This window comes from Pleurodeles waltl, chromosome 8 (genome assembly GCF_031143425.1).
Source record: "Pleurodeles waltl isolate 20211129_DDA chromosome 8, aPleWal1.hap1.20221129, whole genome shotgun sequence".
Taxonomy (NCBI): domain Eukaryota; kingdom Metazoa; phylum Chordata; class Amphibia; order Caudata; family Salamandridae; genus Pleurodeles; species Pleurodeles waltl.
This window is the reverse complement of record NC_090447.1, coordinates 421,782,245-421,796,414: the sequence shown is the minus strand read 5'-3', so window position 1 is coordinate 421,796,414 and position 14,170 is coordinate 421,782,245.

Below are 14,170 nucleotides of genomic sequence, written 5' to 3'. Positions count from 1 at the left end.
AGATTGTATTTTATTTTTATTTAACTTGTTTTCTCTAGTACAGTAGGACTAGAGTAATAAATAAAAAGATATGTAAGTACATAGTAAGGGAATATATGTCCAAGGAATATAATAATGGGTATTACATGAGAAGAAAAGTAGTATTGTGTAAACACAGAATTTTTAAGATTTGTAATATTTGAAGTTAATTAACAAGTGTACATTTCTAACATTTATTTATCTTTACTCAATTTTGGAATAGCCAAATACCTATGATAATAAACATTTGATCAGCGTGATATAAAATGAGAGCAGGGATTCATAAGTATCTAATATAACAACTTATCTAGAAGCTATGCAATGACCTATGAACATGTTAAGCATAGAATAACAGACACATATATATATCTATATCGAAATATATATATACACACACACACACACGCATACACACATGAATACACACACATATACACACATATATGTACATACATATACATATTTAAACCGTGACTAAATATACATTAGTTAAACAGGTTTAAAGAGTATGTGTGTAGTTTGTTGTTATGACATAGTAGCAATACATATTTTCTAAAGAACTATATACATCTAGAATATACACATAATCAGATAAAAAAATATTTATCAACAAAGGTATATGCAGTTCATAGCTTTTTGAATACGGAGGTTATGAAGGAAAGAGCCAACTCTTGAGTAGTCTTCTGAAGACAAGATAGTTATTTGTGGATCTTATAGTTGGGGGTAGTGAATTCCATCATTTGGCTGCTTGAAATGAGAAGGATGTACCACCCATAGTCTTTTTCTTATAAGGTGGTGTTCTAAGTGCCAATCTTGAGAGGAGCTTTCTTTGTTGAATGTATTTGGTTATTTTGTTTCTGATAAAAAGCAGTCGTGTTCCATGTATAGCTTTGTGGGTGATACAAAGCAGCTTGCAGGTGCATCTTCTGGCAACAGGTAACCAGTGTAGAAGGGGGAAGAATAGAAGATAATAGTTCTTGTTTTAAGGTAGGATGTAATCCAGTCGAGAGCAGTCTCTTCTACGCCGGCTTCATGGAGTCTTTGAATTAGGGTGTCATGGTCAACCGTATCAAAGGCAGCCGAGAGGTCCAAGAGAAGCAGTGCAGCAACTCTATTGTGGTCAACTGTGTTTTTTAAGATCATCCCAGATTGCTATGAGTGCCGATTCAGTGCCTCTTCCTGGGCGGAATCCGGTTTGGTAGTCTGAAAGTATAGAATTGTCCTCAATGAATTGTGACATCTGGGTGAATGCTGCTCTTTCTATCAGTTTTCCCAGGAAAGGTCGAATTGTGATTGGTCTGTAGTTGCTGGGGTCTTGCGGGTCTAGGTTTGTTTTCTTTAATAACAGTTGTATGTATGCCTTTTTCGGGTCTACAGGAAAAATTCCTGTAGTTAAAGAGTTGTTGATGATTCTTCTTACAGGTGTGACAGCAGAAGTAGATAAAAGAATGTTCTTGAAGATGTTTGGTGGGCAAGGGTCAGAAGGGCAGCCGGAAGGTCTGCTTGCTTTGACCAAGTCCATAAATTCACCTTGTGATATTTGTTTGAAGGACTGTAGAGGCTGGGTTGGTTTTTTCTTAGAGGGTATTTTAGGAAAGGGGTTGGTGCTGATGGTTTTCCTCTGTTTTAAATAGGAGTCCAATGTGTCTGCCCTGGTTGTGTAATGATTTGCCAGTTTGTTTTTGAAATTGTGAGTGGTGGGATGACTTCCTTCCATGCATGTAGGTTTTCGAAATTCATTGAGAATTTTATAAAATTCTTTGGTTGCAGATTTAGCATTTTGAATTCTGTCTGAGTAGTACCTTTTTTTAGCTTTTTTGATTGATGATTTGTATATTCTGTTAAGTTTGTGTAGCTGTAGTTTTTCTTGACTGTTGTCTGTTTTGAGCCAGGTCTGCTGCAACTTTCTGATTTGTTACTTTATCTTTTTAAGTTCTGTGTTTCTCCAAGGTGTTGGTTTTCTTTTGTCCTGTTTATTTTTTCTGAGTGGTATTAGGATATCAAAAGCTTCCTGTAGCCACTCAAAGTATGGGAACAGAATTCATTGAATCTAGAGCTGTGTTGGCTGTTAGTTGTGTTTCTAATTCATCAAAATTGAGTTTGCTCCAAGGCCGATAGGTGCATGTATGTAAGTAGTTATGGGGTGTGTTGATTTGTGGTGTTTCATGTCGGAAAATTATCAAATGGTAGTCTGACCATGTGATTGGTGTGATGATATGAACGTAACTAGTTCAGGCTTATGACGAGGAGCTCAGAGCTAGACTAAACATGAAAGCAGACAAACCGGTGGGGGGAGGTGGATAATGAGATATTGTTACAATTGATGTACCTTTCGCGTCCACCCCCCACTTTGAATGCAGCCAGCGGTCTGCTGGTACAATATTGGCCCCTTCTGAGGCAACCCGCCTCAGGGGGATAGAAGGTTATATTCATGGAATAGGGAATCTATACCAAACTTGGAAACATGTTGGAGTATCAACAGAGACTATTTTTTGAGGAACCCATGCAAGTACAAGCATGAATGTGCTAAGTTTGGTGGAAAACATGCAGTATTGCAGTGCTTTAGGCAACCGACAAAGTTTGGCTTCAGTGTGGAGCATAGAGGGAGAGGAGGACGGACTCAAACTGGACAAAAAGGCTTTTAAACCAGTTAAAGCTGAGGTTTTATCATTATGGCTTGCTTTTTACCTACACAGACAGGAGGCACAAATTTTGTAATTGGGGTTCAGGGAAGGTTTCAGGTTGGGTTAGTAAGGCCTGAGACAATGAAGGTTTGCTGACAACCTCAAATCTGCCAAAGAAATGTCCCAAGTGGAAAGGGCACGTTGCACAAGGAAATGGAAGAAAGGTGTATTCTGGACCCATTTGATTTCTGCCCACCGTTAGATTTAATGTTTTCTCCTTTGGGGTGGTATCAAAAAGTTTTCTGTGAATACCGGCTGATACGTAATTTTTCCTGGCCAGAAGACTCCTCTGTAAAAGATTTTATCGCAAAGGAGAATACTAAGGTGCAGTCTGTGTTAGGGGATGCGGTTATGTAATTGATCAGGAAGTGCGGAATAAGGGCGGAATTGGTAAAATGTGACATAACATCAGAATTCTGGTTCTCCCAAATCACCCAATTGATTTCTGTCTCTTAGGCATACATTTTGATGATAATGTCTTACTTTGGGTTGTGCTGTTTCTTGGAGGCTATTTGAATGTTTTAGCACTTCCTTGCAGTGGTGTGTTACTGCATGGAGTAAATATGAAGGTATTACTCATTATTTGGATGATTTCCTGTTTGTGGGAGTTGGTGGTACTTTGCAGTGTGGTTCAACATTGTGGGATTTTGAGGAGTTGAAAACAGCACTGGGGTTCCTCTTGCACCAGAGAAGATAGAAGGCCCAAGCACAGTTTTATTTCTGGGTATTGAACTTGACACTATCAACATGGATGCTCATTTGCCTGAGAATAAGATCATGGAGTTATTAAAGTTTTTGGACATAGCTGTTGAGGCACCTTAGTTGCAGCTCCACAAAGTGCAGAGGTTGCTGGTCATCTCATTTTTGCCTATATGGTTGTGAGGGCTTGTAGATCCTTTTGCAGGAGGCTTGTCTTTGCCATGGCAGGAGCCAAGTTGCAACATCACAGAATCAGAATTTAAGCAGCAATATGGACATATCTGGAAGTGTGGAGGATGTTCCTAAAGGGCTTCGATGGAGTAACAATGTGGTTGGCAGGCGTTGATTTCCACTGGCAGATTGAGATTTTTTTCAGATGCAGCAGGTTCTGATGTGTTCTGCCTTTTCTGGGAAGGCAGGTGGTGCACGAAGCATTGGTGGAAGTGGTGGCTGAATGAAGGCAGGAATATTGTATTCCTTTCATTTTTCCTTTGCTGGTGGCTCTAGCCCTGTGGGGAACTGAAATGACTAAGACAATAACTTTCTGTTTCATAACTCATCAATGGTAGACCTAATGAATGGTCAGACAGCAAAAGAGATACAGTTACTGAAATTGCTGCAAAGATTCATGCTGGGGTGTCTGATGTTCAACATAGGCTTTAGAACCAAGCATGTGCTAGATGTGAATAACAGCACTGCAGGCACATTGTCTCATTCACAGTGGCATAGATTCCTTGGTTTGGCGCCCAGAGCAGACCTGAAGAAAACAGAGGTACCACCAAAGATATGGGAGCTGGGAAAATGAGGATTCTAGATTTAATCGAAAATTATTTCGCACAAAGTACTAAAACAGCTTACAAAAACTGTGGGTGGAATTTATCCAGAGTGGGGTGCTTAAAGAGGTCAGTGTATTCAAGACCTGGGTAGCAGGAAAGATGACGTGAAGAGGTTCACCATGGGCAATACTGACAAAGGTATTTCAGCTTCTACAATACCAGGAAACTGTCTAGGATAAGTTTTTTTCTGGCAAATTTTTCAAGGGTTCTGAACCCTCAGATGGCGAAATGGACAGGCGTCTGCTATAAGGATGGGCAAAGGAGAAAAAGAGAAAGGTGAAAAAGAGGGAGTCAGTGACTATAAGGTGTTTAGTTGCTTTAGTACACATGCTGCTTCAGTTGTGTTGGTCAGAACTTGAAGTACATCTGTTTAAGTTATGTATTTTATGTTTTTTGGTGCATTTCGAATATTTGAGTTATTGGGAAGAGGTGTTGAGGGAGGTTCGATGGCCAAAGTTGTTGAACTTTGTTTTGGCCAATCGTGCATTCATTTGCAGACATCTAAAACTGATCAAATAGGAAAAGGGGCTAAAATTATCCTGCACTAGATAGGTTCTAGTGTGTGTACGGTGGACGATTGATCCCAATTCATGCATTTAAGGGGGGGCAATTTCAGGGCACATCCTTTGTCATGAGGATGGGAGAATGCTGGTGGCTGCACAGCTACTGACTATAACGAGAAAAGGGTTTTTGTGCATGGGTGAAAAGCCAATGGTTTTTGGTATACATTCCTTTCAAACAGGCGCTGCATCAGAAGCAAATAGATTAGGGTTTCACTTAGAGAGGCCATGGAGTTGAGTAGATGGTACTCAGATTGTTGCAAACGTTATATTAGGGATATTGAATTGCAATGTTAAGGTTTTTTTCTTCATGCTAATATGTTCATTTTGTTGGTTCTTTCAGGTTGAGTAGTGGGTCCTGGTTTGCTATTCTTCTCCCTGTAGATTATCGGGCATTCTTTTGTCAAGTGGGCAGCAAAACAGGCTGAAGCTCACCCGTTTAGGAAACACTTGGACTTTCAATTATCTGAAGTCAAGACTGAATGGCAGGGATGGGGAGGAATGAAGCAGGGTCTGCTTATGCCATGGCTATTTTCTTCAGCAGGTGAGAAAACATGTCCGAATGTTTTACTGATCCATTTGGGGTAGAATGATTTGGTGCAGTCATCAGGTTTGGGGTTGTTAAAGACATGAAAAAAGATTTGATTATGATTGGTCAAATGTGGTCTGGTACTTGTGTTGTGGCTTAATTTTAACGCCTAGATTTGGTACATTTATTTTTGCTTCAGAACTGCAGCCTGTGCCCTTTTACCCAGATCATTTCATTTATTCCTTTTATTATATTTTAGCATGCCTTGCTTTTAGCGGGGATGTTTTGTTTTCTAATTAGCTGCTTTTCTGCAAAAGCATTGTTGTTAGTTCCCTTGCATTATATTTCTTTCTGTGCCTCTGCTCAAGGCTGTACATGATAGTTTACCTAGTGTTGCCGGCACAAGACTATGGAGCCAAACCTCCAAACCTAGACATATTGGCCCTCATTCTGACCTTGGCGGTCTTTTCGCAAGACCGCCGAGTTACCGCGGCGGTGAAGACCGCCGACCGCGGCGGTATGCCGCTGTGCGCATTCCGACCGCTGGGAGCGTTCCGCCGGGAAACCGCCGGCAGCCAGACTGGCGGTCGGCGGGAAAGTGGAGACTGGTCAACCTCCACCGCCACGCCAGCAGAACACCGCCCCCAGAATTACGACCCACATTTCTGTGTGGCGGTCTTCTGTTGGCGGTGTGCTGTCGGCGGTCACGTCCCTATGGCTCCCGTCGCCTCCCGGAGGACCAACGCACAAGGTAAGTTGATCGTCCGTGAGGGGAGGGGGTGGGGGGGTGTTGTGTGATGTGTGCGTGCATGGGGGTGTGCAGATGTGCATGTTGGGGTGCGTGCATGTCGGGGTGCGTGTATGTGCATTTTGGGGTGGGGGTGGGGAGGGGGTTCGTACCACCTCTGGGGGGTGGCAGGGGGGTGGAGGGGGTGGGGGGAGGACTCGGGGGGGCAGTGGGGGGTGGGGGGGGACCCCTATCAGTGCCAGGGAAGGAATTCCCGGGCCCCGATAGTGCCTACCGCCATGGTTCGCATGGCGGTTCCCGACCGCCAGAAACCGCGGCGGTAAGCAGGGTCATGATACGGGTGGCGGTCTTGGGGCGACCGCCGGGCCGGAGTGCGCAAACTCCAGCCCGTCGGTCATGACCGCTGTGGCGGTCGGAGTGGGGAAGTGGCGGTCGATCGCGGCGGTGACCGCCGCGGTCAGAATGCCATTTTTTGGACCGCCGGTCTGTTCGCGGTCCGACCGCCGCCTCTCCGCCGACCGCCAAGGTCAGAATGAGGGCCATTATCACATCAGGCCAGTTCTCAAAATACAACATATTTTCTTATAAAAACACCAAAACAGGCAGGAATAGGTTAGAGGGAGCATTCCAGACAGCCATCTTACCCTGTGTGCCACTTTGTCACAGCTTTGCTGATCCTGGCCCTGTCTCTCCAGCCAACCGAGGAGACTGCCAGCAGACCGACAGGCAGACCCCTGTTTTCAGGTATGGGGGCAGGGAGATTCCTGCCATGGGTTAGTACTGGCAGAAGGGGCTATCGCTGCTATGCTCTCATGTTAGATGCTAGAAGTGTAGGTAGGAATTCTTAGACTTATGATTACGCCAGGATGCTGGGACTGTTTATCTATTTCACTCTAATGGTCACAATCATAATCGTATTAGGTTTCATTTTCCTAATAATTGCAGCTCATGCTTTTATACACAGAATGCAGTAATTTCCATAAAATACATTGAACCTTGCCCTGCATTTCTTTGACTGACTTTGCATGTATGAGACTCGTGCAAATGAGAGAAAGGGATAAGATCTGTTTTACCACAACTTCCCTGAGGAGGCAGAGTGTCATGCGTCAGGCTGCCACAAATCACCTTTACTTTCTAGGTTGAGTAAGGCGCAGCTAGCTAGCCAAGAAGATCAGCCCCACAGCTTCCAGTCGGTGTGAGACTGACTCAGTCAGCCACATGCGGTTGCGCTACTGCCCAAAACAAAGCAGACTTACACCCGTGGTACGAGTCCTACGACACATGTTTTTGTCAGGGAGCTGTGAAGTACACTCCAGTAGAAATAGCTAGAAGAAAGGTAAACAGAGATATGAGGCGATTTTGCATGAGTATAAATATCGGGGTGGTAGAACACATTGATGTCATATGTGAAAATTTCATGCTGTATAGGCAGGATAGGGTGCGCATCTGGCTTTCATGAGGCATGAATTGTACTTAATGGGACTGAGAAACAGTTTGGCACAGAAACTGATGTTATCCAGATGCTGTAATTGACGGCTTTATTGAACACTGTTTGGGCGACAGCCATTGTCTTAATGACAAGAGTCAGGTTGTTGGAGAGACAGCAACTACCAAAAGAGTAAGCATTCTTGATCAGTTGTGGATTGGGGGTGGGAAAACAGAAAAACGGTTTGTCAGGGTCTTTTCCAGGGCATAAAGAACACAAATTGGGTCAGAAGAGTTAGGGTATGGCTGGCAGAACTTGGCAAAGGGAGTACACGAGTGATTGTTTGGGTGGGTGAGAATGTGCGGGGAATGAAATGATAGAGGGATGATGAGAAAGGTTTGGATGGTATGTTCGGTGTTTGTTCATGTTGGGGGAATTAAGGGCGGGAGGGAGATAGTATGTACTTTTTATCAGTGAGGCAGGGATCTTCTATTAGTGAGTCAAGGATTTTGACATTGATGTTTAAGTTTTAATAGCTCACCTGTCCTAATAAAGTGTCCTTTTGCTCTCACATGCACCTTGGTCTGTCATGCCCTGTTCTCGCCTGATGAGTTAATGATCAAACTGCCCCTGTGAGGATTTGTTACAGATCCTTCAGAATGCTTTGATTGCTGCCTGTTCAGAATTGTGCACAATGGGATACCTATGGTCCAATGGTTCATAACATTTGGCTCTACTGGTGGAGGAAGAGTGGGATAGGAAAGCAACAATATAGATTAATTAATTTAAAATGGATAATTTATCAGGGAGTCTACATGTATCCCCAGGGTTTGCTAAATTCTGGCTCAGCAGTTTGTGAGTCACATAGCCAAACTTGGCAGCCCTCTTCACCACTTTGTGCACTTATTTTGGTCTCCTAGAGGAGGAATGTCATGTTCCAACTTTTGCTTGGACAATTTCGAAGTCTTGTTTCTTAATTTGAACAAGTCAATAATTTCAGCAGCAAATCTAAGAACGCAATTTCGGGTTTTTTTTAACTGCATTTTTTTGGGAGGGAAAGGAGTGTGACTGCCTCTTCAACATACTCCTGCTCATCCTTGGAAAAGGGAAATTGAATCATGTAGCTTAAGGGAAGTGGTGTGTCTGTACTTGTTCATGACAATTGGAAGAGAAAAGTCTGGTTTGGTAGCATGCCCAGCAGATTAAGTTCATTTAGCTGAGTGACGAATTTTCTGATAAATGTATTCTTAACTGCTAGCTAAAACCAGGAGAGGGTGTAGTTATTAAATCTGAATATGTAGGCCTTATTTAAAGTGGCCTGTAATTTCTGATTCGGTCTGTAGTTTGTGTTACTGGCCAAACATGGACTACAAATTTTGCTGGAAAAGTAGGATTTCCATGCTTTCCATTAACGTTCACTTTGAAACAACAATTCATGTAACTAGTCACCATTCCAAGTAGAAAAACTACTAACAGTACAGTATTCATGCATCTCACAATTGTCGATTCCCACAATATAGGGAAATGGGTCAGAAATATTGATGCAGCACGAGGTCCTCGGTGTTTGGTAGACCAAAAGCAGAAGCAATTGAAAGGTCAAGCATAGTTTGAGACAGCGGGTATTGCAGTCCATGCAGGCAAGGCCTTAGTGAAACAAACATAGAAGCTGCTGTGATGGACTCCTTACTGAGAGTAGTTCTAGGTTTGTACTAACATTAAACCCACCTCTCAGTATTATCCGAGCCTCAGAGCTTCAAGCAACCGCTAAAGGGCAAGGTCTAAGTAAAGCTGGTGACACAGGGCCAACTGAATGAAGTACGTGCATACTCAGCCATACTTTGCACCACAACAGTCAGCAAACACCAATATTTTATTATTTGAAGCTTAGGTGACTGATACAAAAAGAGCTTTACACCTCTCTGGAAACCCCAATCTTTTCTTTGTGGGGGCAAGAGGGGCATCTTAAGAACATCTGGGTTATAAATGTTTTCTGAATTGGATTTTTTGTGGAATGAAAGCAAAAGCTAAACAGCATAAAATCCGCCAATTGTTTATACTGTGGTGCACTAGCGTAACTTGAATATATAAATAAGTATGCACTGAGGCTAACAAATGCCAGGGATGCTGAACACCAAGTCTGCATAGTGTTGATTCCACAAAGTGCTCAATATTCCCAGGTGCAGGCAGGACTAATTCATCCATTCCAGATTTTTGCTTTGCATTCTTAGACTAGTTTTGTGCAGGTCTCAAAATGTGAAACAAAAACCTGGACTGGATGAGCTACTCAAGCATGCATGAACGTTGGAAACTTGAGAGCTCTGGATTCCACCATCTGTCTCTTTCTTTCAACTCCCTGTGCTTCTGTCTCTTTATCACCTTTACAGGTTCTTAGTCCTCCCTGCTTTCACCCTGTCACTTTCTCCTAACTATTGCTTCTCCTTTATCCACTCCGTTTCTCCCTCTTGCTCCAATTCAGTCTGATGACTATAAATAAATACCGGTACCCAAAATGAGTGCTGATGCCCATAACATGCAATAATGGGCACTGCGTGACTTGCGTTTGTTACATTTTAGCCTACTGGCACTTTTGTGCCACTACGGAGACAAAATTACTGCATATGTATCACATGACCATGCAACACAGCAGAGGAAGTTAGAGGAAGCTTAAAATATCCTTGCTCCGCCAAAGAGTGCTTCCATTTTAGTGCAACTTCGTTTGTGTTTTCCCATTTTGAAACAGTTGCCACGTGTTCTCAGTAAGAGGTCTAGAGCAGCCTCACTCTGGCTCTTTCATGTGAGGGAAGTGCGCTGGTAAAAGTGATGCTCCAAGCAACACTATGCATGGGTGTATGAAGGCTATTTCATGATGCTGTTCTGGATCTATAGGGGCAGCCATGCACGGAACAATTTCAGCCACTTCCCTCCAAGCTCCAGGAAACGGTTTTGCTCATCCATGTCCATGCTCCAGAGAGTCGGCTTCCTGCTGCTCTTGCAGAGCGGGGGTGACCTGTGACGAAGCAGAACTCCAATGTTGCACTGCAGGCTGCCATGGTGTATGCAATAAAGCACCCGCAGTCCAATGTGGTGGTTGTGACCACTGACCCTAATGCAGTGAAAAGTATTTCTCCTGGGCAGGGAGCCGAAGGGTATAAATAAACGGGGTGAGGAGAACGCGTGGTCTTCCACCCCTATAACACCAAAGAGTGTGTGGTGTGTGTTCCTGCCGCAAGTGGGCCGTCCTTCTGAAGCGCGTCATACCCGTGATACTACACTGGTGATGAGGGTGGTTCCCCTCACATGGAGCCCAGCTGCTCTCCTGCTGTTGCGCTGGACCACGTTTGCACTAGCTGACAGCCACCTAGACACGAAGGCGAGCCGCATGGCCTCTCACCAACATAAAGAACATGCAGAAAAATGACAACCTACCTCCCGTGACGGTCGGGAGACTGCACGCTATTCTCCCTAATGGAGAGGGCGCTTCTTCGGCCCACGGCAGCACTGCAAGCATTCCCTGGGGCCTGCTGATGCGCGCGTGAGATGCCGATCAGAGGCCCCGCCCACCAACAACACCAGATAGCGCTCGACGGCCTGCTGAGCAGTGCGCTTGACCGAAGGAGAGACAATATGTTGAGAAGGCAAGAAACACAATAGACATCCAGAGGAAAAATAAAAATATACAATATCTAATCAAATGAGAACAGACTCAAAAGTGCAGCCACCTCCTCCTGTGCCCCCACCTGCCGGTGAGTGGGTTAGTGCATCCAGAAGTGCGACAGGCCCAACCTGCGAGGAGCCATCCACATATAGACCACCTGCGACAAGCTGAGGTACACTGATCACAGGTACTGTGCTATTCCTCGCTTCACACACCACCTGCGCAGACAAGCAGCCACAAGATCATCAAAAACTGACCCATGCAACCCTTGCCACAATCATGTGGCTCCCTGCATAACCTGATATAGTGCTACAGCGGCGGCAGACAACACAGTGTAAGTGTGACCACTAACTCACATACCATGTGCGCAGCACATTGGCCGACGACCAAGCGACAGGACCCAGCCCACCACCTTCCCCGCAGCAGCACACTATGGTTGGTGCTCTCCCACTTTTCAGCGAATTCGCTGACTCCGCGACAGCGTCCCCTCACTAGAGAATATGGGTTGACAGGCTGGAAAACTATTTTGTGGCTACCCAAGAACGCGATGGAGCAGTCAAACTTTCACTCCTCCTACACTTCGGGGGAGATGAGATATACAAATTGTTCAGGCATCTTCCAAACACTGGTGCTGTGGATGACAAAAAAGTGGCAGTGAGAATGTTAAACATGCACTTCTACACACAGCTGAATCCAGACTTCGAGCGATTCAAGCTTCGCCAGGTCCGCCAGTGAGAAGGGGAGACCATTGACCAATTTTATGCTCTGCTAAGAGAACTCCCAAGCACATGCACGGAGGACAATCAACCAAAAGAAATACGAGCCCAGATCATCCAAGGATGCAGAAATAAAATGATAAGAGGCCTCATCCTGAGGCAACCCAATATCAGCCTAGATGATATACTGATAATGGCACGATCACATGACCTATCGGCAGTCTATGCAGCCAAAATTGGCTTAGCACTGACGCAATCACAGGAAAAAGCTCCAACTGTGAAAACAGAACGCGTAGACGCAGTGCACACGCAGCAACTCAGAAGGAAGCCCAAAATGTATGCTCCAGCCCACAAAGGAGGATGCTGTGAGTACTGTGGAAAAGAAGAACACAATCCGAAAAACTGCCCAGCCCAAGGAAAAACATGCTCCAACTACATGACGCTGAACCACTTTGTGACTGTCTGCAGAAGCAGTGGGAGGGGAAGAGGAGTGCAGGGAAGATACACCACACAGAGGGCAATCAAACAGCTGTTGCTAGATGAACCAGCGCTGCAGGCCTCACGCCATCAAATCACACATGATGTTGTGGAAGACTCTTCCCCAGAGGAAGAGGATCGATTTCTAGTGTCGTTCACAAGTGACCAGCAGAAATACAGGAGGCCCCAACCAACGTGTGTAATAACAATAGCCGGATCCTCCTCCGTAAAAGCCCTCATAGACATTAGTGCCTCCGTGAATGTAATGGGCCTACAGCAATACATGCGCCTTCGACCCTGCCCGGCAATGGCACCATCATCCACCAAAATCTTCACCTATGGAAGCCACACTCCCCTACCACTACAGGGGAAAATGAAAGTGAACGTCAGGTTAGGCGGTCAAGAAATCCAAGCCACATTCCACGAGGTCAGAAAGTAAGCAGACACCCTCCTTGGCAGCCAGTCGGTAGAAGAGCTGGGGCATGTGTCCTTTGCGAACAGTGTACGAATATCCTAAATTGATGAACTGCTGAGAGAATTTCCAGAGCTGTTCGCTGGCCTATGGTGCCTAAAAGTGCCTCCCGTCCGGCTACACATCGACAAAGCTATCAAGCCCATTGCCCTTCGCCACAGACGTATCCCATTCCACCTTTGCCCTCTGGTCAAGCAAGAGCTAGACAAGCTAGAAAGGTAAAGAGTGATTGAGAAACTATCCGGACCCACCCCGTGAGTGTCACCCATGGTAATTGCTGAAAAACCTAAACAACCAGGAAAGATCCAGCTGTGCATTGATGTGCGCCTCCCCAACAGCGTCATCAAAAATGAGAGGCACATAACGCCCGCCATCAATGACATCATCGCTGACCTGAACGGCTCCAAAGGGTTTTCCAAACTTGATTTGAACTCTGGATACCACCAACTGAGCCTATCAAAAGAGACCGGGTCAAAACCACCTTCGCGACACACTTGGGGCTGAGGAGGAACAGGCGGTTGAACTTTGGCATCTCATCAGTTGCCGAAGTGTTCCAAGATGCAATTCGTCAAACCCTGACGGGGCTACAAAGAGTGATGAACACCAGCGATGACATTCTAATCCACTCCACCACTGCTGAGGAACATCATCGACATCTGAAGGCCACGCTCCAGCGGCTGTCAGAAGATGGCCTTAGCCTGCACAGAGAAAAATGCGTGTTCTTTCTCTCACCCATTTAATTTTTTGGGTACGTTTTCAATCAGCAAGGGATCCAAGTTGACCCCCGAATGTCCAAGGCCATAAAACAAGCCCCCACACCGAGAAACGTGACCGAGGTATGGAGTTTCCTGGGCATGACCACTTACTGCAGCAGGTTTATTCCCATCTTCGCTATCCTGGCCGAGCCACTTCGGGCCCTGACAAAGACTGATGCCCAATGGGTATGGGGTAAGCTCAAAGAGAAGGCCTTCCAGACACTCAAAGAGGTGCTGCTTCGTGAAACAACTATAGCCTACTTCGACCCACAGAAGAAGACCAAGCTGGTAGTCAAAGCCAGTCCCGTGGGCCTTGGAGCAATGTTGACTCAAGAAGTCGAACCTGGCCAATGGGCCGCCCTTATGCTAGCAAAGCCCTGACCCCAACAGAACAACGCTAAGCCCAGATCGAGAGAGAGGCCCTGGCAATCAAGTGGGCCTGTGGACATTTTCACCTGTACCTGCGAGGGCGGCCATTTAGAGTGATCACCTACCACCAAACGCTATTGCCTTTATTCAAGGGACTGCGCCACACCCGCCTCCAAGAATAGAAAGGTGGTCCATTCAGCTCCAGCACTATGGGATGGAAGTAGTG